Here is a 25,258-nt window from a genome sequence, read left to right as displayed (position 1 = left end):
AGGTTCATGAAGACAAGTTACAACAACAAGGTATTTATGCTAACTTGTTTTATTACCCAAGTATCATAGATTGTATGCTAGATAGGGTAATACCTTGGAATATTCATATTTACATGTATAATAGAGAAAACATAGATCCAAGGTATTTAGGGTTGCATGTACACTTAGGAGTGTTATAATGCTCATAACCCAACAGTGGTATCAGAGTCTAGGCTTGTTTTCAATTATACTTGATGCAAAATGCTAAAAAAATGCTGAAAAAAATCGATTTTCTGGCTTTCTGGGCACTGGACTCGCTGAGTCCACTGATGAACTCGCCGAGTCCATGAAGAAAATCAACCTACTCGTCGAGTAGGTGCATACACTCGATGAGTAGGAGCCCCAGACAGCATATTTTCGAGTTTTTTTGGCTGGAATTGGACAAGGAACATTACCCTAAGCTGTTTTTGGACTTGTAAACCTGTTTTTGATGTGGTAATGTTCATGCTAATAGAATTTCAAAGATAGTTTTCATTAGATTCATGTTTTGTATTAGTTTAATGGATAGGCTAATTACATGAAAAAATTTGATTGTATTATCTTGTTCTTATGAGTTTCTTAGATTAATAGGAAAGTTATGTGAAATTGTTGTTTTCAATCCTTTTTAATCTAAGAGTTGATTCTAAAATGTGTTTTTGTAACTTGTCCTCAAGTTACATGAAAAAGTCACATTTAAGTTTCATAAAACTCATAAAGTCTTCCATAAGTTATGAATAAGGAAAAGTCACATTCTTTTAATAGTTTAAAGTCTTCCATAACTTGTCCTCAAGTTATGGAACTTGAAGAGTTTTTGGATTAAAACTACTTTAAACAAATAAGTTATAGAAATTGAATAGTTTTGAATAGTTTCAAAACTTGCCCTCAAGTTTTGGAATTTGTAAAGTTTTCCCATGAATACTTTAATTCCAAGTTAATCCCTTAGAATTTTAAAAGTTAAAATTCAACCCTTATACTTTATATTATTATAAGTTAATAATATTTATATATATGTATAAGAGCAAGTCGTCTTACCATTAGTAGGCCTCATTCATGAAGCCAGCCTATAAGGGGGGTGTATAAGGTTATTGCCTATAAAATGGAAGTTTAATGGGTGTCCACTCTCACCTACCGCTTCCTTGACTGGTGGAGGGTCGTTAGCCGAACAGGTAGGACAAGGACTAGAATTCTCCCTTCATTAAAAGTATTAATGATAAACATAAAGTAACTAAAATCTTTTTATAATTCCCAATCTTAGTTACTTTAGGAAAATATGAATAAGGTGCTAATCCATGAAATTACACTTTGCACTTTGTTTAAGTCGGTTAGTGGAGCGTGTGTGGTTAACTGGCACACTAACTCGTATTTAACAAGGTAGGCAAAGGGTAACTTAATGGTTTTCATAGTATCGATGGAGCGTGTGTGGTTAAACGGCACATCGATTAAGGGGTAAACACTTAAGAGTACCAAGTAATTTGCATGGTTAGTTCACAACTTGTTTTGTGATCCTCGGCATCCCAGTCTCAAAACATGAAGGTCACACTCAAGATTGAAACATGCCATTGAACAATTCAATGAATCTCAAAAGATCTAGGAGTTTCAAATCCAAGTAAAACCTAATTAAATGATTTCGTTTTCATGGTGGAAATTGGTGAATCGTCATTCGCGTACCTTTAAATATTTTATAGCTTGGATTACGACATCCCTCTTCCAAGTTATAAAAATATTGTGCTGGGTCCTAGCCTTAATATTTCATATTGGGTGTTACATTAAGGACTTTAAATCAACTATCTTGAATATCTCCCAAAAAGATGTCTGGTTCAGACATCTATAATCTTCCCAAATCTCTTGGAACTTCACTTCCTCCACCTCCTCCAATTAACTCTCCCTAACCCACAAGTTCAAGGTCACTCTAGCCCTATTGGCAAGCAAGGTCTATATGTGCTCACATCTTGGAGATGAAGTCACATATTGACAAGCCGGAGAGAGATGGGTGTCAAAGTCTTAAGAAAGCTAGATGTTCAATCACTTTCTAAGTCACATAGTAAGTTACCTTTAGGACTACTATGAAATAGACTATTACATGACCCTTAATGATCTTATCTATTTGCTTGGTACTGCTGAATCAACAATGATTAGGAGCTTTAGTAAAGCAAATTTGATTAGGAGATCAACTTCCCAATGGACATTGAAAATGGAAACATTGGATATCTAGAAAAGCCTTCTCTTCCCAAGGAAAGGGATTGACCATAGTCAACTCGGTTGAACAAATGGTAAAGACAAAGGCAAGTATGTGATAGTCTCATGTACCATTTGCAAAGAGTCCATATGTTTCTCTTGCCAAAGGAAGGGGCATTGATTGCGAAGCTGCCAAATTTACCTAAGGATGTTAAAGTCAATAAGTTTGACTCTATTTCTGGTAAAGTCCACTGTCTAACTCTGTTAAGCTCCTATTTAGAGATTCTATTACATAATGTGACTGGGTCACATGGTGATGTTATAAGAATCAAAGAAAGAGAGAAAGCTTAAAGGAAGTATATGATGATTCTGATCGCAAGATGGATTTCGATCGCATCAGAATTTTGAGTTGTTACTTAGGAGTTATGACACATTGCTTAGGAATAGATAACAACAAGGTTTTCATTTGCACTGTAAGGATAAGTTTTTCTGAAAAGTTTTAAAATAAAAGGAAAATATTTTATTTTATTTATTTTAAGTATCCTTACAATGGCATTTGTAAAAAAAAAGTGTTGCTTATATGATTCCATTGATAGCAATATTGGAAAATGAATTTGATTCTTTCATTTATGGTAGTGTCTAAATTTACCAAATAAGGAAAGATTCTCATCACCCAAGGTTTTAGTTGGATAGAAACTTGGAAATCATGCAAAGTGTATAGTATGATGAATGAGAACTTTCAAGCATTGGAAAATTAAGACTAATTACTTGTCCACATAGATGTGTGAGTCAAGTGAAGGACTAAGGGATCAAGTATACATTCTTGTGCACTGATCAAGCCCACCACAAATAATCTTTAAGACTATTCATCATGATTTACTAAAGTTTAGTAAATATGGTTATACTTACAAGTTCAAGTATAATTCTGAAACATTGAAAAAGTTTCAATGTATGGCAGAGCGAATAAGAAGAATCAAATTATGGCAGAAAGATAAAAGTTTCTCAAATATGAAAATATGGGAGAGTACTTTATGATATATGATCATCTTAATGATTAAGAGACCTTATCACAATTTATCCTCTAAGAGCATTATGATAGCTAAGAAGAGGAGTTATGAATTGTTGAAGTGGTTAAATCAAGAAGATGATTCATACCTCGTTCCAAAAACAATTCTTAGAGTCTTACTCCAAGATTGTAACTTGAGTGACATATGTTAAAGGAAGGTTTCTTAACACTAGTCAAATGTAAGAGTAAAGTATGTCATACACTTGTACATTTGAAATTGGTAAGTTGTGATGTTTTGGATAAAACAAAGACCAACTTAGGCCAATTATGTGAAGTGTTTGTCTTGATAAGGAATCTGCACTATCTCTTGAATATTTGACAAGATAGTCTTATATGTCAAGAGGACAGTGGGAGTCTTAAAGATCCTGAAAAGAATTTCAAGATCTAATCAAGAATAAAAACCTATAGTTTAACACTAGCACACGACGTGAGGCTTATAACCTATCGTGTTGACATATTTCTATTTCTGTGTCCATTCCATTTAAAGTTGGATTTGCATATGATTTCTTAGAGTTCTCAATTGGTTGCATAACAACTTGGAAACAATGGCAGGCCCTTGTGCTGCCAGGTGGCAAGAAGTTAAGATTGCACAAGTTCAATCCATAAGAGTTTGGATTTGTCACTAACCTTGCCTTGTGATTATAGTTTTGACAATTCACATGGATAAGAACACATACACCATTAAATCTAAGTGTCATAAGGTTTTTCTCCGATTCATGAAAATGATGGTGAGGAAACACTTTCACTAAGTAGATTTTAACTAGATAGCAATTGTGATATTTGCATTCTCAAAGTCGTTAGTGGAGCGTGTGTGGTTAACCGGCACACTAACATGGACTTGTGAGAAGTGGCAAAGGTCTAAACAATTGAGACTATGATTACGACATCCCTTTTCATAGTTCTTAAATTGTTTAGACACATCTATGAGCTATCTAAGATAAGGTGTATGATATTGATAAAGTTTTATCAAAACAATCTAGTATTAGAAATCTGAACTTTGGTAAGAAGTCCAGCTGATTTCTGAGTACATGTCAAAGCTAGTGGGAGCATATGTGTTATGCTAATAATTTGGTATCATGTTAGTGGGAGCATGATAATTATTGTTAGTGTTTTAAGTTAGCAATGTTAATTATAGAAAACAAATGTTTCAATTCGTGTAGTTGTTGGGGTTGAAAAGTTGTTTTGCTATAATTAAGGAAGAGGAAATTATACTTCATCTCAAATCTAAAAGCTTAGATTGAGGTTTTAATCATATTTAGTCAAGGATATATATATATATATATATATATATATATATATATATATATATATATATATATATATATATGAATTTCATGTTGGAATGGCTCAACATAAGGAAATTCTATATATGGGTCTATTATTTGCGTTCTAAAATTCAATTATGATTACGGCATCCCTTTTCATAATCTGAATTATGAGAACTTGGCAAATAGAAATATTGTAGCAAAAGGACTAGTCTAGTATCATGTCTTTATGTGAGACATCATGAATCGTGTCCCATATGCTTCGTATATAGGATCGATTGCATGTGCTATAATATTCATCCTTTCTAAAATTTTCCAAATGCATGGGGCATTAAGAAGGGAAAATGTCTAGAATTGGATATGACTAAAAGGATTAAGCAATTGTCGAGGACAATCTAAGGTTTACCAAAGATTGGTTGCTCATGGACAGTTGGAAGTATAGTGTTAATTTTTGGAAGGACCATATTGACATATTCTGAAAAAGAGTCAACTCTTGTTCAGAAGTGATAGTCAAAATGAGAATATGGGAAGGTGGAAGTTGTTCAATAAATCTATGTAAGATTAGGAAACTTAATGCAAGAAGGATGTTTCCATGGAGTTGATCTCCTTTAGAATGCTCTGTAATGTTTGTTGTCAAGTTTTTATGACTTTGTACATAATTATTACAAGAGGATCAATGCATATAAGTTTAGAATCTAACACATTTCGGTAAATGGCATGAATTTGGAATTCTTGCATTTGCGGTAAGGATTTGGGAGTGTGAAACGAGAATCAATGAAATTATGTTCAATCGATCTATTTCTCAAAGTAAGGACCACAGACGAACATAGAGTGCATACTTGGTGTATGGCAAATCTATTGTTTAGAAAAACATAGTGTACATGCTTGGAGCATGGGACAACTAGTGTTTTTAATTCAAGTATAAAGTTGATAGTTTGAAACAGTATACAATGAATAATGTGTAATCAATATAGTGATAAATAAAAGGTGTTTTATTTATGTTCATAAATTCTAAGACCATATTGGATTCGATTATGCTTGTGTTTCACTTTGCATGTTTTGACTTCCAGAATAACTAGGTCGTTCTTCCTGATTGACTAAGTTATTTAAACCATCCACAGTCGGTCATATGTTGGAAGTAGATATGAATCAAGACTGGCATGGGTTGGCTTGTAGAGGTCTAAGATGTTGGACAAAGTGGTGCTACAACACTCATGAGTGCTCATAAGTTCTGGGTATTAGATTCAACCCACACTCATTAGAATCACTTCATGGATTTTATCAAGAGTGATCATGAGGCGATAATATCTTATATTCTTCAAAACTAGAGATATGTGTTGTTACTATGAGTTGGTTATACATTGATTGTACGAAACCGCATTGGTAACTCGATGTTATAAAATGTGCCTTTGTGTATGATTCAACAAGTAGTAGAACAAGCCATATGAGTCGAAGTTTATCCATTCCTTTTACCTTTGGAATAAAAGCGATATCTATGGGCCACTGGATGATTTAATGATGACACATGTGAGTGCTTGGCCAAGCTAGGACTAATGTGATTTGTTCAATTAGTCAGTCATCATGAATTGGAAAATCGGGAAATAACAAATGGACAGAGAGCATGATTTATAATCCATGTCTCAGTCCATATGATATCTAGAATGGAGGAATATATGATCCCTTATCTAATGGACAAGTCATTGACAAAGGTCAGAGTTCATCGGCAAGGTCAGAGTTCGACAGAAGCTTTTGAGAGCTATGATTGTTATTCAAGTTATGAAGTCATACTTGCAATAATAGTTTTAGACTTATCAAATTGGGAGACTATTGGATTAATCTCTAAGTCCATAACTATAATTGGCAAGACTTGACCCGACCCGGCATGGTCCATTTGGGTTGCATGGCATCGGGACTATTGGATGACAAGATAAGGAAAAAGGATACTAGTGATTTATATTAATATATTATAAGTTCTAATATATTAATATATAATCATATTATTTAATTAGTATTGATCAAGAATTAATTTATAATTAATTAAGTGATCAAAAAGGAACTAATTAAATATGTACTCTTAGATATATATATATATATATATATATATATATATATGTGTGTGTGTGTGTGTGTGTGTGTGTATGTGTGATAGGACAAGTTCATTTAGGTTGGGCTAAGATTTCATGGATAGTCCATGGAGTTTTTAACCCATGGATCATATGAAATGAAGGGTCATGGGTTTAACCCTAATCACCACATTATATAAAGATGTCCTTGGTTGGTGAAATAGGACTAGTGTGTACACAAAAGGGCAAGGCCAATTTCACTAGTGAGAACCAAAGTATCCTTATTTTCAAGGTTATTCCAAGTGTTCATGGTGTTGTGTGAACCATTTGAGGTGTCACACTTGGGGCACTAGGCACTCAAGCTTCATGAAGACAAATTACAACAACAAGGTATCTATTCTAACTTGTTTTATTACCCAAGTATCATAGATTGTATGCTAGATAGGGTAATACCTTGGAATATTCATATTTGCATGTATAATAGAGAAAACATAGATCCAAGGTATTTAGGGTTGCATGTACACTTAGGAGTGTTAGAATGCTCATAACCCAACATTGACACCCCACACCTTGTTGCTAGCTACAGTAGGATTGGCAGGTCTACGGGTGACAAACATCACATCAGTTTCGGCGCCAGAAGGTCGTTGTGTTAAACACGTGTCATATTAGTATGGTTACTTGTTTGGTTGTAAGGTAGTAAGTGCTTCAGTAATTACTTGAGAAAACTTACACCGTTACAAAAGACAAACAGTACGGTCCAGTCTTAGTACATTCGGTAAAAAGGGGGCCTATAATGCTAACTTTATGATTCCTTGATAGATACATCAGGGATATATATTAATCAGGTCCAACAGACAGTAGGATGTGTGCTTTCCGCTTCATTTCCTGTTCCTTGTTTGGTTGTGGGCTTAGAGCAGATTCACCCAGTCTACTATCTATTCGATCTTAGCTATATATATATATATATATATATATATATATATATATATATATATATATATATATATATATATATATATATATATATATATATATATATATATATATATATATTCCGTATACACCAAGTAATCATAAGGAGTACCAGGTATAGGTCAGGTCATAGTATACAAATTCAATACATCGTTTTCTAGTACAAAAACATACTTTTCAGTTAGAACATTTAGTAGGCTAATCTAGAAACTTATCAGAAAAAGGGTTTAATCCATTTTATTAAGCCAATATAAATTAAAGGACCGTTAGTGGTTCATTATATAATACCTTAGTTTGTACATCAGGGTTATATATAATTAATATCTGATAGGTAGTTGGATGTGTGCTTTCTTCCTTACTTCCTGTTCCTTGTTTGGTTGTGGGCTTAGGGCAGTTTCACATAATTAACTATCTGTTCGATATTAGATTATATATAGCTAGTATAAACTAAGTGATTATAGAAGGAACTATTGTGGTTACTATTTTTACTAAAGGAAATAAGGGTTTTTCTTAAAGAATGTTTTTATCAAATAAAGGAACTATTACAATTAACTCTGTAAGTACCAAATGAATACACCAAGGTTATATACAATTAAGATCTAACAACACATAGGGATGTGTGACTTCTGCCTCATTCCCTGTTCCTTGTTTGGTTGTGGGCTTAGGGCAGATTTACACAATCGATTGTCTGTTTACTCTAAATTGTATTTAACTTGTATCCATTTAATACTCATAGAAGGAATTGTAGAGTCCTTTTTACTTTCAATCATCACATCAAAAGATATAAGATTTTTTGAAGGAACTTGTGAACCTTTTCTAAAAAGAACTTTCAACTTACTTTACATCTATAAAATACTTATGAACTCACTAGCTTAAATGCTTATGTACTCTTTCAAAATAACTTGTATTCTCAGGAGAATAGTAGACAGGTACGCACTCTGGGATTCAAAAGATGGAGTATTGTAGCTTCATGTCTTGTTTCGTTATTTACTTTTGGATTCAATCTTTTGTGAATCACTACTTGTAAACACTTTAATATTAATACAATGATTGTTTGTTACTATGATTACTACGATACATGTGTTGTGATACTAAACATGGCGTCATCCGCCCCTGAACGTTTCCGCCGTTCCGGTTTGGAGCTGTGACATAAATATTGAGCATGGGAAAACAAATTTGCATACATACCGTATGAACCCCAATACTAGTCAGGTTAGAATTTTCAAAATTGAAGAACCATTTGCTTGCTCAAAAAAATTTGTTCTTAGAGTGACATGATAATGTTCCAGAGCAAACAAAAGTTGAGATTGATAGTGTTGTAGACCAAACAAAGGTTGTGGAAGAAAGTGGTCAAGAAGAAACACAAGTTGTGAATGATTATCACTTGGAAATGTTGATTTCGAAATGAATGTAGACAATGAGGAACCTGAAGACAACAATAGTAGTGATCATGAGTTTGTTGATGATAGTGATAGTCAAGATAATGATTTTATTATTGATGAGGAAAATCCCATAGATGATGTTGATGTGGATATGAAAGATTTCCATATGAACATTGAAAAGGATGCAAAATGGGTTGGAGGTTGTTCTAACCATAATGTGCATGAAGTTACAAAAGAAGGTTACTTGGAATTGATCAACACAAAGGTTTTGTTGTCTGGGTTTTCATCTGATGAAAGAAATGATCGTAATCAAAAGAAAGGTATTAGAACCATACAAAGGATCATGAAAATGATGAAGCTTTGGTTAGTGAGCCTTTCTGCATGTTTCAAAGTTTTAGTTGAGCTAAGGCCTTTAAGCAACAAGTGAGACTACACTCCATAAAGACAAGAAGGGAAATAAAGTTAAAGAAAATGAGAAGAATAGGGTTAGGCTTTTGAGAAGAATGGGTTATTTATTGTAGTAAATCGAAGCGTGACATAGACTGGATGGTTAAGAAATAGACGAAAGAGCATCAATGTCTACAAACAAGGAAAGTCAAATAATTTGAAGAAGGGTTCTACAACGGGTAGAAGGGACTTTCTTGAACTTGATGGAGCCTTCATGAAAGGTCCTTATCCATGCCAAAATTTGTCTGTTGTGGTAAGATCTAACTTTTTTTTGTATTATCCATTAGTTATTGAAATAATTGTTAAATAACCCATGTTTATAATCATTGCCATTTGATGGTAATAATGGAATATATCCCTTGGTCTACGATGTGGTTGAATCATAAACATTAAACTCTTGGACTTAGGTTTGGGTACCAATTCCAAATTCAAAAGGTATTCAGAACTATTCTACACTATGTTTTAATATTATTTTTTATTTGAATTAGGTTTACTAACATACATACATGTTATACTGGCTAGGTTTGGTTACCTGCGATTGAAAAGTTATTTCCTTGTGCAGAGCATCACTATTGTCTTCGTCACATATACTAGAACATGAAATCGAGATGGAAACGAAAGGTGTTCAGACTTCAGAGATCTTCTTTGGGACTATGCCACAACCTGTAATGTACAACAGTTTCATAAAGCTACAGAACAACTAAGGAAGTTTAACAATGACTGTTATGAATAGTTGAAACAAATACCCCCTCAATATTGGGCTCGCTCTCATTTCACAGGTAATAATCTTTACTTAATAAATTTAGAAACACAAACTGTTTATGTTAGAAACAAAATTAATGACATTCAAATTATATATGTTCAGGGAGATCACATTGTGAGGTTCTGCTTAATAATCTTTGTGAATATTTTTACATCAAGCTAGAAGAAGGTTGTGAACAACCAACCATTACTTGCATTGAGTTTATTAGAGAGTACATTGTGAAGAAAATTTTGAAAGTTCAAATGGAAATTCAGAAATTTGTAAGGCCTTTGACTCCTACAGCTACAAAAACATTGGAAAAGATAAAGAGTATGTTAGCACAATATATTGCACCATTTTATGGTGATGGAAAATATCAAGTTACTGGACCTTGACAGGAGCAGTGTGTTGTGAATTTAGACTAACAAAGTTGTACGTGAAAGAGATGGGAACCAACAGGAATAGCATGCAAACATGGTGTGGCTGCTATTTGGGACATGGGAAGGAAAAACAAGGATGTGGGCATTCCAGAAACCTTTGTGCATCCATGCTACGAGCTGTCAACCTGGAAACGGATGTACTCCTTAATTTTAGTCGAATCAATGGAAGGTCAATGTGGGAAAACTAACCTATACCAACAACTTTGTTGCCACCAAAACATTGTGCTATAGTAGGCGGACCAAAGAAGAAGAGAACAAAATCAATTGTGGAAAAGGAGGAGTTTGTTAGAGGTAATACAACATCGAGAGCCCATAGATCTATAACTTCCAATAAGTGTAACAATGTTAGTCACAATGCCAGAACATTAAAAGGGAAAATACTAAGTGTTGGTGGGAGTAGTGGAAAGTCTAAAGTCATAGGGAAATGGAAAGGTAAAGCAACAACTTGAATTTGATGTTGGTCTTTTTTTGTGGACACTTTGCTACTTTTAATATGAATGGATTGTAATATGGTCAACATGTCTAATATTTTGGTACTTTTGATATATATATATATATATATATATATATATATATATATATATATATATATATATATATATATATGGATTGTATTTTGGTACTTTAGGTATGAATGGTTTGTAATAGGGCTAATATATTGTTTGGTGCTTTAGGTTTGAATGGTTTGTACTTCTGCTACTAGTAACAGTTAATCCTCATTTCTCTATAATATTTTGGTACTTCTTATTTTGGTACTATTAGCGTACTGTTTATTTCTTGTTTTGGCCAATATTGTGGCTTATACATCACTTTAGAACACAATCAATACAACACAATACTCTTTTCATTGATCTTACAGAACTTAACCAATACCATTACAAATATTACTACAAATTAACCATTACAGAACAACTTAGCCATTATAGAAGATGTTACCATTACAATACCATTACAATCACTACCACAACTTAAACATTACAAAATATTTTACCATTACAATAACAACTAAACCTCACATTACAACTTGTAAACAAGTATCACCAAGAACAATACCCAATTAATAAATAATCATATCTTCATGAACAAATTTTCGTTTTGTAGCTTCTTATTCATCCTCACAAGACAAGAGATTGTCAAACGATCACCATGAGCCTTATCATCATCCTTTACCTAGCCAAAAATCCATTACGTGGTCCTTGTGAATTTCAAAACCCTTGATTACAATACCCACAATCGCATTGAATGGCATTTCCAACTAGGGTTATGATTAAAAAAAATCCCAAACACAACATACCTTACTTGGACATGCGTAAAAGTATCTTCCTAGATTATTATTATTAGTTAAAGTTTGAATTACAACAACAAACCCATAATCACATTTCACAATTTCTGATTTAAGGTCTTCTATAAAATCTATAAAATTCATAAAATTTTAACCTTTTTCGAACATCCAAAAACCACCGTTTATTACAAATTGTTTTCAAAATAGTTTGTCATCAGAGTAATCCCAGATATCATAACATAAAATATGAGTAGGTACACGATGAAGCCTTCGCCTTTCCGCGATCAACAAATGTACCTGAATCAAATTCCAAAAATGTAAGCCCAAAGCTTAGTGAGTTCCCCCAAAATACCAACATCATACAAGCCAGAACAATATCATAACCAAACAATTTGCATACAGAGCCTTCACCCTAACTGGACTGCTCACAGAACCTTCTGCATGACTGGACCGCCTCAACGGGCCTTCAACCTATCTAGACCGTTCTTCGGGCCTTCATCCTGACTGGTACACCCCTCCGGGCCTTCAATCTATTTGGGTCGCCCTAGGTCTGTTAGCCTCCAACACACAGCAGGACCGCCTCAACCCACCCGCCATCACACAATATCACATAAATATCAAACGCTAGCTAGCATATACAATAATCATCAAGCCTAACTGATCATCAATCATAGCATTATCCTATATACTAGTATATAGATCTAACAGATCACTACAAATAGAATCATATGATAAACTAGGATATAATCCAAACAGCCGGCCTTTGTACCTTCGACCCTATGAGTATAGTGAGGAGAACTCACCTTTCAAGTAGTGCTGAACCGGTAAAAATCCAACTCCAAGACTCAGCTCCGGACTCAACAGCCTACAACCACCGTATAACCATTCTATCAATACCTCCAAATACCCAAAATGCCCTAAAAAGTCAAACTTGGTCAACCATGGTCAAAGTTAAAGTCAACGGTCAATGTCAACAGTCCATGCTGACCCAACTCGTCGAGCGCACATGCTAGCTCGTTGAGTTTATTTAATGCTTAGAGGAACGGGGAAAAATCCGAGCCAACTCGTCGAGTCCTCCGAGCGACTCGTCGAGTTTCTTCAGTTTTCCAGAAAAGCGGGTAAACCCTAGTCAACCTCATCGAGTTGGTGCCACAAGCCATTGATCTGGTCCCGTAGGACTGAAATACCACATAAAGTTGCTAACTTTATATTCATGCATGGCATCAAGAGGCTAAAACACTAAAATCAAGCTTATTAAGGGACTTAGAGTATGAAGCAGAGCCAAGACTTGATAAAGTTGGCGAATTTAAGTCCATGGAGGCCATGAGATGTCCAGATTTGAAGTCATAGTTTAATAACATACTCAAGTCCCAAAATGGGTTAATAATGGCCATAAACTTTCAAATGAAGAGATCTAGCAAAGGGATGGTCAAGGTATCGACTTTATACCTCAAAATGATTGCAACAACAATGAAAATCCCAGATCCAAAGCCTTCCTCTGAATCAATTCCTCTTCAAGCTTCAAGTATCTTCCAAACGTGCACCCAAAATCACACTCCAAGCTCACACACACTCAAAATGAGAGATGAGGCGCAAACTAGGGTTTCTCTGGACTGAGGGGGCGATAAGGGAGGCAAACAATGAGTCATAAGGTCTTTAATAGGGTGCAAAACCCTGAAAACAGATGTACTCCTTAATTTTAGTCCAGTCATTGGAAGGTCCATGTCGGAAAACTAACATATACCAACAACTTTGTTGCCACCAGAACATTGTGCTATAATAGGCGGACCAAAGAAGAAAGAGAACAAAATCAACTGTGGAAAAGGAGGACATTGTTTGAGGTAATACAACATCGAGAGCCCATAGATCTATAACTTGCAATAAGTGTAACAATGTTGGTCACAATGCGAGAACATGAATAGGGAAAATACTAAGTGTTTGTGGGAGCAGTGGAACGGCCAAAGTCATAAAGAAAGGGAAAGGTAAAGCAACAACTTGAATTTTATGGTAGTTTTTTTTTTGTGCAGACTTTGCTACTTTTAATATGAATGGATTGTAATAGGGTTAACATGTCTAATATTTTGGTACTTTTGATATATATGGATTTTATTTTGGTACTTTACGTATGAATGGTTTGTAATAGGGGTAATATTTTGTTTGGTACTTTAGGTTTGAATGGTTTGTACTTCTGATACTAGTAACAACTAATCCTCATTTCTCTATAATATTTTGGTACTTCTTGTTTTGGTACTATTAGCGCACTGTTTATTTCTTGTTTTGGCCAATATTTTGGCTTATACACCACTTTAGAACACAATCAATACAACACAATACTCTTTTCACTGATCTTATAGAACTTAACCATTACCATTACAAATACTACTACAAATTAACCATTGTAGAACAACTTAACCATTATAGAAGATGTTACCATTATAGTCAATACCATAACTTAAACATTACAAAATATTTTACCATTATAGTAACAACTAAAACCCACAATACAACTTGTAAATAAGTATCACCAAGAACAATATCCAAATAATAAATAATCATATATTCATGAACAAATTTTCATTTTGCAACTTCTTATTCATCCTCACAAGACAAGAGATTGTCAAACGATCACCATGTGCCTTATCATCATCATTTACCTAGCCAAAAATCCATTACGTGGTCCCTGTCAATTTCAAAACCCTTGATTATAATACCTACAATCGCATTGAATGGCATTTCTAACTAGGGTTATGATTAAAAAAATCCTAAACACAACATACCTTACTTGGACATGCATAAAAACCTCTTCCTGGATTATTATCGATAGTTAAAGTCTGAATTACAACAACAAACCCAAAATCACATTTCACAATTTCTAATTTAAGGTCTTCTTTAACATCTATAAAATTCATAAAAATTGTAACATTTTTCAAACATCCAAAATCCACCATTTATTACAAACTGTTTTCAAAATAGTTTGTCATCAGAGTAATCCCAGAAATCATAACATAAAATATGAGGAGGTGCACGATCAAGCCTACGCCTTTCCGCGATCTTCAGAGGTACCTAAAAAATCCAAAAATGTAAGCCCACAGCTTAGCGAGTTCTCCCAAAATACCAACATCATACAAGCCAAAACAATATCATAAACAAATAGTATACATACAGAGCCTTCAGCCTGACTGGACCGCTCACAAAATCTTCAGCATGACTGGACCGCCTCACTGGGCCTTCAAAACCTCCAAATACCTAAAATGCCCTCAAAGTCAAACTTGGTCAACCATGCTCAAAGTCAAATTCAACGGTCAAGATCAACAGTCTATGTTGACCCAACTCGTCAAGTGCACATGCCAACTCGTCGAGTTTTTTCATTGCTCAGAGGAACGGGGAAAATCCGAGCCAACTCGCTGAGTCCTCCGAGCGACTCGTCGAGTTCCTTCAGTTTTCCAGAAAAAGCAGGAAAACCCCAGTCCAACTCGTTGAGTTGTCAGAACAACTCGTTGAGTTCTCCTAGAATTAAAGCATTTAGCCAATTCCCAAGCGGATCTAGTGCTACAAACCATAGATTTGGTCCCCTAGAACTAAAATACCACATACAGTTGCTAATTTACATTCATGCATGGCATCAAGAGGCTAAAACACTAAAATCAAGCTTATTAAGGGACTTAGAGTATGAAGCAGGGCCAAGACTTGATACAGTTGGCGACTTTAAGTCCATGGAGGCCATGAGATGTACAGATTTGAAGTTATAGCTTCATAACATACTCAAGTCCCAAAATGGGTTAATAATTGCCATAAACTTTCAAATGAAGAGATCTAGCAAAGGGATGGTCAAGGTATCGACTTTATACCTCAAAATGACTGCAACAACAATGAAAATCTCGGATCCAAAGCCTTCCTCTGAATCAATTCCTCTTCAAGCTTCGAGTACCTTCCAAACGAGCACCAAAAATCACACTCCAATCTCACACACACACTCAAAATGAGAGATGAGGCACAAACTAGGGTTTCTCTGGACTAAGGGGATGATAAGGGAGGCAAACAAGGAGTCATAAGGTCATTATATATGGTGCAAAACCCTAAAAATTAGGGTATCATAAGCAGCCGTCAACTCGTCGATTTGGGGCCTTCCAACTCTTCGAGTAGACCTTGAAAATGTGCGGCCATCATAACTCTACACGACGAGTCAGCACCTCCCAACTCGTCGAGTTTCCCTAAAAATAAATAAATAAATAAATAAATAACTATATATATATATATATATATATATATATATATATATATATAAGCTTTAAATTCATACCTCAAGATTGGGATGTTACAACTCTCCCCCACTTGAACTAGGTTTCGTCCTTGAAGCCTGCTACAATGAAAAAATATGGATAATGCTCCCACATCTCACCCTCCGACTCCTAGGTCCACTCAGATCCCTTTCGATGTTGGCACCGTACCTTTACCAAAGGTATCTCCTTGTTTTTTAAAACATTCACCTTTCTCTCCAAGATAGCTATGGGTCTCTGAACATAGTTTAGACGCTTATCCACATGAATGTCATCTAGTGACACAATCGCATCCACATATAATACGCACTTCCGCAACTGCGAAACGTGGAAAGTGTTATGGAACTGACTGAGCTCTTCCGAAAGAACAGATCTTTAAGCAACCTTTCCAACCCTGGCAATAACTCAGAATGGTCCAATAAGTCAGGGACCTAACTTTCCCCTCTTACTGAAGCGAATCACACCCTTCCAGAGTGAGACCTTCAGTAACACCATGTAACCGACCTAAAACACCAACTCAAATCGGCGTTGGTCGGCATAACTCTTCTGCCGACTCTGAGCAGTCTACAACCGCTGCCTGATCTGCTGAATCATCTTGATTGTCTGCAAAAAAAACCTCGGTCCGACCCATCAACATGTGATCAACCTCATCCCAACAGATCGGGGTACGACATCTCCACCCATACAATAGCTCAAAAGGCGGAGCACCAATACTGGAGTGAAAGCTATTATTGTATGAGAACTCTGCAAAGGGTGGGTAGGAGTCCCAGCTCCCACCAAAATCAATGACACAGGCCCGCAACATATCTTCGAGGGTCTAAATGGTCTGCTCACTCTATCCATAAGTTTGCAGATAATAAGTTGTGTTGAAATGTTGTCTCGTGCCTAGTTGCTCGTGGAACTTCTGCCAAAAACGGAAGGTGAACCGAACAACACGGTCTGAAAAAATAAAGATCAAAACCCCATAGGGAGCAACGATCTCGTGAATATACACATCGCTCAACTTCTCGGCCAACAAGTTCTCCCGAATTGCCAGAAAATGAGCACTCTTGGTTAATCAATCTACGATGACCCAGATAGCATCCAAACCCTTCGCCATCTTCGGCAACTTGGTGATAAAATATATCGATATATGCTCCTATTTCCACATGAAAACCTCCAGAGGCTTCATCTTGTCATGTGGCCTCCGATGCTCGACCTTAACCATCCTGCAGGTCAAGCACCTCTCAACATACCAGGCGATCTCTCTCTTCATGTATAACCACCAATAGCTCAAACTCAGATCTTGATACATCTTGTTGGCCCCGAGATTAATAGAAAAATGAGACTTGTGAGCCTCTTCCAATATAATCTTTCTAACCCCCCAGACATCAGAACCCATACCCGACCGCAACGAGACAACAATCCACGACTGTCAGGCACTAATTTGGCAATCTCGCCCCTGATCCTCTCAATTTTCCGATTCTCCTCTCGAACACCCTCAGTCTGAGCCTCCCAAATCAAACCCACAAGTGGAGAATCCACGGATATCTACATGCATACCATCGAAATAGCAGATCTAGCCGACTTGCAGCTCAGGGCATCCACCACCACATTCGCTTTACCTAGATGGTAAAGGATCTCGCAACATTTTATAGTGATGGAAAATATCAATTTACTGGACCTTAACAGGAGCAGTGTGTTGTGAATGTAGAGTAATAGAGTTGCACGTGCAAGAGATGGGAACCGACAGGAATACCATGTAAACATGGTGTGGCCGCTCTTTGGGACATGGGAAGGAATAACAAGGATATGGGCATTCCAGAAACCTTTGTGCATCCATGCTACTAGTTGTCAACCTGGAAACAAATGTACTCCTTAATTTTAGTCCAATCAATGGAAGGTCCATGTCGGAAAACTAACCTATACCAACAACTTTGTTGCCACCAGAACATTGTGCTATAATAGGCGGACCAAAGAAGAAAAAGAACAAAATCAACTGTGGAAAAGGAGGAGTTTGTTTGAGGTAATACAACATCGAGAGCCCATAGATCTATAACTTTCAATAATGTAACAATGTTGGTCACAATGCCAGGACATGAAAAGGGAAAATACTAAGTGTTGGTGGGAGCAGTGGAAAGTCTAAAGTTATAAGGAAAGGGAAAGGTAAAGCAACAACTTGAATTTTATGGTGGTCTTTTTTTGGAGACTTTGCTACTTTTAATATGAATGGATTGTAATAGGGTTAACATGTCTAATAATTTGGTACTTTTGATATATATGGATTTTATTTTGGTACTTTACATATGAATGGTTTGTAATAGGGCTAATATTTTGTTTGGTACTTTAGGTTTGAATGGTTTGTACTTCTGCTACTAGTAACAACTAATCCTCATTGCTCTATAATATTTTGGTACTTCTTGTTTTGGTACTATTAGCGCACTGTTTATTTATTTTTTTGGCCAATATTTCTGCTTATACATCACTTTAGAACACAATCAATACAACACAATACTTTTTTCATTGATCTTACAGAACTTAACCATTACCATTACAAATACTACTACAAATTAACCATTGTAGAACAACTTAACCATTATAGAAGATGTTACCATTACAATCACTACCACAACTTAAACATTACAAAATATTTTACCATTATAGTAACAACTAAACCTCACAATACAACTTGTAAACAAGTATCACCAAGAACGATATCCAAATAATAAACAATCATATATTCATGAACAAATTTTCATTTTGCAACTTCTTATTCATCCTCACAAGACAAGAGATTGTCAAACGATCGCCATGAGCCTTATCATCATCATTTACCTAGCCAAAAATCCATTGCGTGGTCCCTGTCAATTTCAAAACCCTTGATTACAATACCTACAATCGCATTGAATGGCATTTCTAACTAGGGTTATGATTAAAAAATCCCAAACACAACATACCTTACTTCGACATGCGTAAAAGTCTCTTCCTGGATTATTATCGATAGTTAAAGTCTGAATTACAACAACAAACCTTTAATAACATTTCACAATTTCTAATTTAAGGTCTTTTGTAACATCTATAAAATTCATAAAAAATTTAACCTTTTTCAAACATCCAAAAACTACCGGTTATTAAAAATTGTTTTCAAAATAGTTTGTCATCAGCGTAATCCCATAAATCATCACATAAAATATGAGGAGGTGCACGATCAAGCCTTCGCCTTTCCGTGATCATCAGAGGTACCTGAAACAAAATCCAAAAATGTAAGCCCAAAGCTTAGTGAGTTCCCCCTAAATACCAACATCATACAAGCCAGAACAATATCATAAACAAATAGTATGCATACAGAGCCTTCATCCTGACTGGACCGCTCACATAATCTTCAGCATGACTGGACCGCCTCACCGGGCCTTCAAAACCTCCAAATACCTTAAATGCCTTCAAAGTCAAACTTGGTCAACCATGGTCAAAGTCAAAGTCAACGGTCAAGGTCAACAGTCCATGTTGACCCAACTCATCGAGTGCACATGCCAACTTGTCGAGTTTATTCCGTGCTCAAAGGAATGGGCAAAAATCCGAGCCAACTTGCTGAGTCCTCCGAGCGACTCGTCGAGTTCCTTCAGTTTTCTAGAAAAGCAGGAAAACCTCAGTCTAACTCGTCGAGTTGTCAGAACAACTCATCGAGTTCTCCTAGTCTTAAAGCATTCAGCCAATTCCCAAGTGGATCTAGTGCCAAAAACCATAGATTTTGTCCCCTAGAACTGAAATACCACGTAAAGTTGCTAACTTTACGTTCATGCATGGCTTCAAGAATCTAAAACACTAAAATCAAGCTTATTAAGGGACTTAGAGTATGAAGAAGAGCCAAGACTTGATAAAATTGGCGACTTTAAGTCCATGGAGGCAATGAGATGTCCAGATCTGAAGTCATAGCTTCATAACATACTCAAGTCCCAAAATGGGTTAATAATGGCCATAAACTTTCAAAGTTACTGCAACAACAATGAAAATCTCAGATACAAAGCCTTCCTCTGAATCACATCCTCTTTAAGTTTCAAGTTCCTTCCAAAAGAGCACCAAAAATCACACTCCAAGCTCACACACACTCAAAATGAGAGATGAGGCGCAAACTAGGGTTTCTCTGGACTGAGGGGACGATAAGGGATGCAAACAATGAGTCATAAGGTCTTTCAATAGGGTGCAAAACCCAAAAAATTAGGGTTTCATAAGCAACCGTCAACTCGTCGAGTTGGGGCCTTCCAACTCGTTGAGTAGACCTTGAAAATGTGTTGCCATCATAACTCTACACAACGAATCAGGACCAAGCGTGTAACTTTCACAAAACCACGATGACCATTCGCATAATTTTCTCTTATTTTAATTCAATCTAACCAAATTCCATAACTTTTTATGTTGATAAAATTTTAATAATAAATATTTCTTTAATATATTTGCCAACAAAGTAATCAAAGTATAAGATACAAGTTACGAGTTTTATAATAAAGTGACAAAGATGACATACATAATTATACTACAGAAAATTTACCACATATGTTAAAATAAATTGAAGTAAATTATTTTAAATTTAGAACTATTGTATTTCTCATTTAATTATAAGAGTGTTTTCATTACAACATTACTATTATATTTTTTATCGTAACTTAGAGATCGGGTGAGGACTCATTTTAAAGTTAGTACTCGTGAGGACACCTTAAAAAATTTTAAAAAAATACAAATAATAAAATCGAGCATAGATCTATGTCTGGGAGAAAAAAAATTGGAAAAAAAATTTTGGATCATTAAAATTGAATCATTCATCATAATAATGCAAAATAAAAAATTAAAAATAAATCATGGATCAATTTTGATGATCCAAATTTTTTTTCTCCCAGACATAGATCTATGCTTGATTTTATGATTTGTATTTTTTTTAGATTTTTTTCAATTTTTTTAAGGTGTTCTCACGAGTCCTGACAGGAACCAGACCGTATATATATATATATATATATATATATATATATATATATATATATATATATATATATATATATATATATATATATATATATATAAGAAAACCCAACTAAGTAGTAAGCAAATCTTCAGCTTCAGCAAATCTCCACGATTTACAACCAATCAATTTTTATCATTTAAAAAAATGATTAAATTTATTTTTAAGGGTAAGCATGTAATTTTACACAAAATTCAATCAAGTAATTAAAACAAATAGCCTAAAAATATGTTGATTGATCTTTCCAAAATCCACAAAGGAAACCCACCTATTAATCATTTTGTATTACCAGTCATATCATTCATCGGTTTGAAAAATATTTTATTATTCTATTGATCCAAATGGATGCTCATACAGAAGACGACGACCATGTTGATTTATATTCAATTCAGGATGGAATAGATCATTATTTTGATGATAGTCTGTTCGATTACCAACATCATGGAATTGATAAAAATCTAGGTTTAATTTCTTACAAATTTTCGTATATGCTAACTTCATTTGGTGTTATTCCGGTTGTATATCATGATAAGAATCCAGGTTTAATTTATTACACTTTTTCATAAATGTTAACTACCTTTTACTAAATCCCGATAGTATATTTTATGTTAATTCATCATCGTTTATTTTTAGTAGAAGATTGTTATATTTATGATAATATTGATCAAGATGCAAACGATTTAGGTGATATTTCAATTGAAGACAAGACATTGGGTGTATTTGATGATAATCAATCTAATGATAATCATCAAAGTTCTAATCATCAGCATGTGATTATTAATGGAAAATAGTATTGGATTCCAAAGGTACCTGATGTAAGCCAAAACTCAAAGGCTATTACAGGTCCTATGAAGATATAACAGATATGTATTACAAGTATGCTCTTGCAGCAGGTTTTGATGTTAGAAAAACGACAAATAGAAAAATGGGCATGGTATTATTAGATTGAGATACCTCGTGTGTAACAGACAAGGTCTTCCTAATACAGGTCATGTTGATACATTGAACCCAAACAAAAGTAAGATAAAAAGAAGGACTGATAGTCAAAGGACTGGATGCAATGCATGTATCAGATTTAGTAAGATAAAAGGAAGCTCTACATGGTTGCTATATGATTTTGTAGAGGAAGATAATCAAGAGCTTATGTCTCAAGATAACATATTGTTTTCCCGACACCACAGACAACTTAATTCATGGCAGAAATTGTTCATTACCAGTCTTTCTAATCAGAACGTTGGTGCCACGCAAGCTCACAGGCTATTTAATGCTATTAATGGTGGATACAATATTATTGGAGGCACTGTTGATGATTTTAAAATTTTTATGAGGGATCTTAATCACATTCCACCAATTGGTTGTAGTCTAAACCTTCACTTGGGAAACCAAACATCTCTTCAACCGTTTTCTTTGTAATAAGTATTTCCCCTTTGTTAGTCCTAATCGTGGATGTTTTTGCTCTAAATTTGTCCACCAGGTAGTAAGCCAATCTAGAAGGTATTGAATCTAACTTTATATCAAGGAATGCACCGAAATCCATTCGTCTCACCATTTCTTTCTCGCTGTCTGACATTCCCTTCACCGCCATATACATTGATTTTGGGGACATACGTCAACTAATTTTTTGCAACTCCTGCATTTTGTCGTCCTCAACATCTGCATTTTCATTTTCTACAACATTCATTCTTTTCGTTTTTCTTTTCTTCATTCCTTTCTTCTTATCATCTTCCTTGAAAATTTCAATTTTTATGACTTTAGTTTTTTTCCTACCACTTCTTCTTACATTAACATCAACTTCAACTTCGCTATCTTCATAATGTTCATCTTTCCTTTTCTTTTTATTACTTACACTAACACTTGATTCGCCTACAACAAACACAAAATAACATACGCATGATCAATATAATACTACACCAATAAGAATCATGCATAATATTTGTAAATGTTTTCTGCCTTGAATACTACAAAAATATTATACGTATGTACACTACTGTAATACGTAATGAAGCATAAAATAAATAATGTATTCTGTATTGCCTACTACATCAAACTGAAAATTGATTTTAGGAAATATTACATACTTTCATCAAATACTGTTAGTCATGTCAAGATTCAATTCATGCTTAGGGATAACACTACCAAATAAGAATCATGCCTATTTGCCTTTTTTATATGTTTTCAACTCAGAATATTTATTATAAGTAATATATGATGTATTGAATGATTACCTAATATGTTCTTTATTGAATACTAACTCGAATCTTAAACATAACAAAATAGTACATACTAACACACATAATGTGTTAATCAAATAATGCTACTCATATGAAGATTCAATGCACGATTGTGATAATAAAGAATGCATATTTGTTTTTTATATGTTTTCATTGCAGCCTATTTTTTTCCAAAACATATAAAAAAGATGTATTGAATTATTACATAACGTATTCAACATCAAAATCTGTTCAATATTGAATCCATGTAGAAGCATTGCACACTATCGCACATACTGTGCATTATGTATTGAAGCATTACATAATTAATGTAATCTGTGTTGAATACTAAAATAAACTATTAAATACACAATTAATTCTGATATGAATAACTTAATAAATAATCCTTATTATTATTTTTTTAAAAATACTTTTACATTGAAATAATACAAAATAACAAAAACCATAACACTAATAATACAACTTCAGTTCAGAATAATTAATATAAGAAATATATGATGTATTGAATTCTTATATAATGTATTCAAAATCCAAATGTTTTCATTACTGAATACATGTGGAAGCATTGCACATTGTCGCACATACTGTGCATTATGTATTGAAGCATTACATATGTAATGTAACCTGTATTGAATACTAAATTAAACTATTAAGTACACGATGAATTATGTTTTGAATAATTTCATACACAATGCTTATTATTATTTTTTTAGAGTACTTTTATTTTGAAACAATAAACAATAACACAAACCATAACACTAATAATAAAACTTTAGTTCAAAATATTTAATCTAAGACATATATGATACATTAAATTCTAACATAATGTTATCAATATCCAAATGTTTTCACTACAGAACACATGTGCAAGCATTGCATATTTTGACACAAGCTGTATACTGAATTAAGAACATTTTAGTATTAATATATACTTTCTATTAAAATATTATAGAATGTGTTCAATATTGAAAACATGTGGCTAATAATTTAATATTATTCACATAAAAAACAAAACAACATTACGCATTCAAACAAATACAAAGCTAAAACAATATTAGTCACAAAAGAAGTACCTTTTTCAAAACGCGTTTTCACCTTCCTTTTTGCTAATGGTTCCTTACTAAGCATAACCACACTAGAACCTCCTGCAACATATGAAAATGAAAAATAGTTTAAAATTAGACTATTTATTATTTAATATATAAAAACCTTGAAAAACTAGTCATCCGTCTAATTAGATTCCATGATACAACCACAACAACAATCTTAATTGTACTATGATTATAATATCATTATCAACAGGACACAAAACTTCAAACACACAATTATAATACTTGTCATCTTCAACAAAACCCTAAAAACATCAACAATAAAAATTGGGATACGTGAATGGTCTTCTTCAACAAGGAAACCAACTACAAACATTATATTTCTACATTTCTAACCATTTTACGCATATTATATTTGTTTTTAAATACACAGAGCAAACAATCGTCGTATTCAAAACAGAAACTAATTTAAAGTTGTATTTGAACATCAATGAGCAAAACCTGAATGAATGTCCATGAAATCATCGTCATCAAGGTTAATGGCTTCTTTAAAGGTGTTGCTGAACTTGTTGCCCTTCATTTTTTACTCTGATCGAAGAGTCCTCATTCTGTGATATGTTGAGCAATCAACTCTTTTTATACTCAACTACCGAATCAACTTCAGCAGAATCACATTCAATGTTGAAATTGGCTAATATCTTCAACAAAAATTGGACGATGCGTACGGATTTGGAAGACGGATTCGCCGGAGAAATTTACGAACATATACTCCTTTTCCTAAATTATTTAACCTAGTTTTTTACCCAAATGCCCTCAAAACCCCGTGATGTAAGTCCCCAAAATGCTTGTGTATCAATCA

This window comes from Lactuca serriola, chromosome 5, assembly GCF_051521515.1.
Source record: "Lactuca serriola cultivar US96UC23 chromosome 5, Lser_US96UC23_V15, whole genome shotgun sequence".
NCBI classification, from domain to species: Eukaryota; Viridiplantae; Streptophyta; class Magnoliopsida; order Asterales; family Asteraceae; genus Lactuca; species Lactuca serriola.
This window is presented reverse-complemented; position numbering follows the sequence as displayed.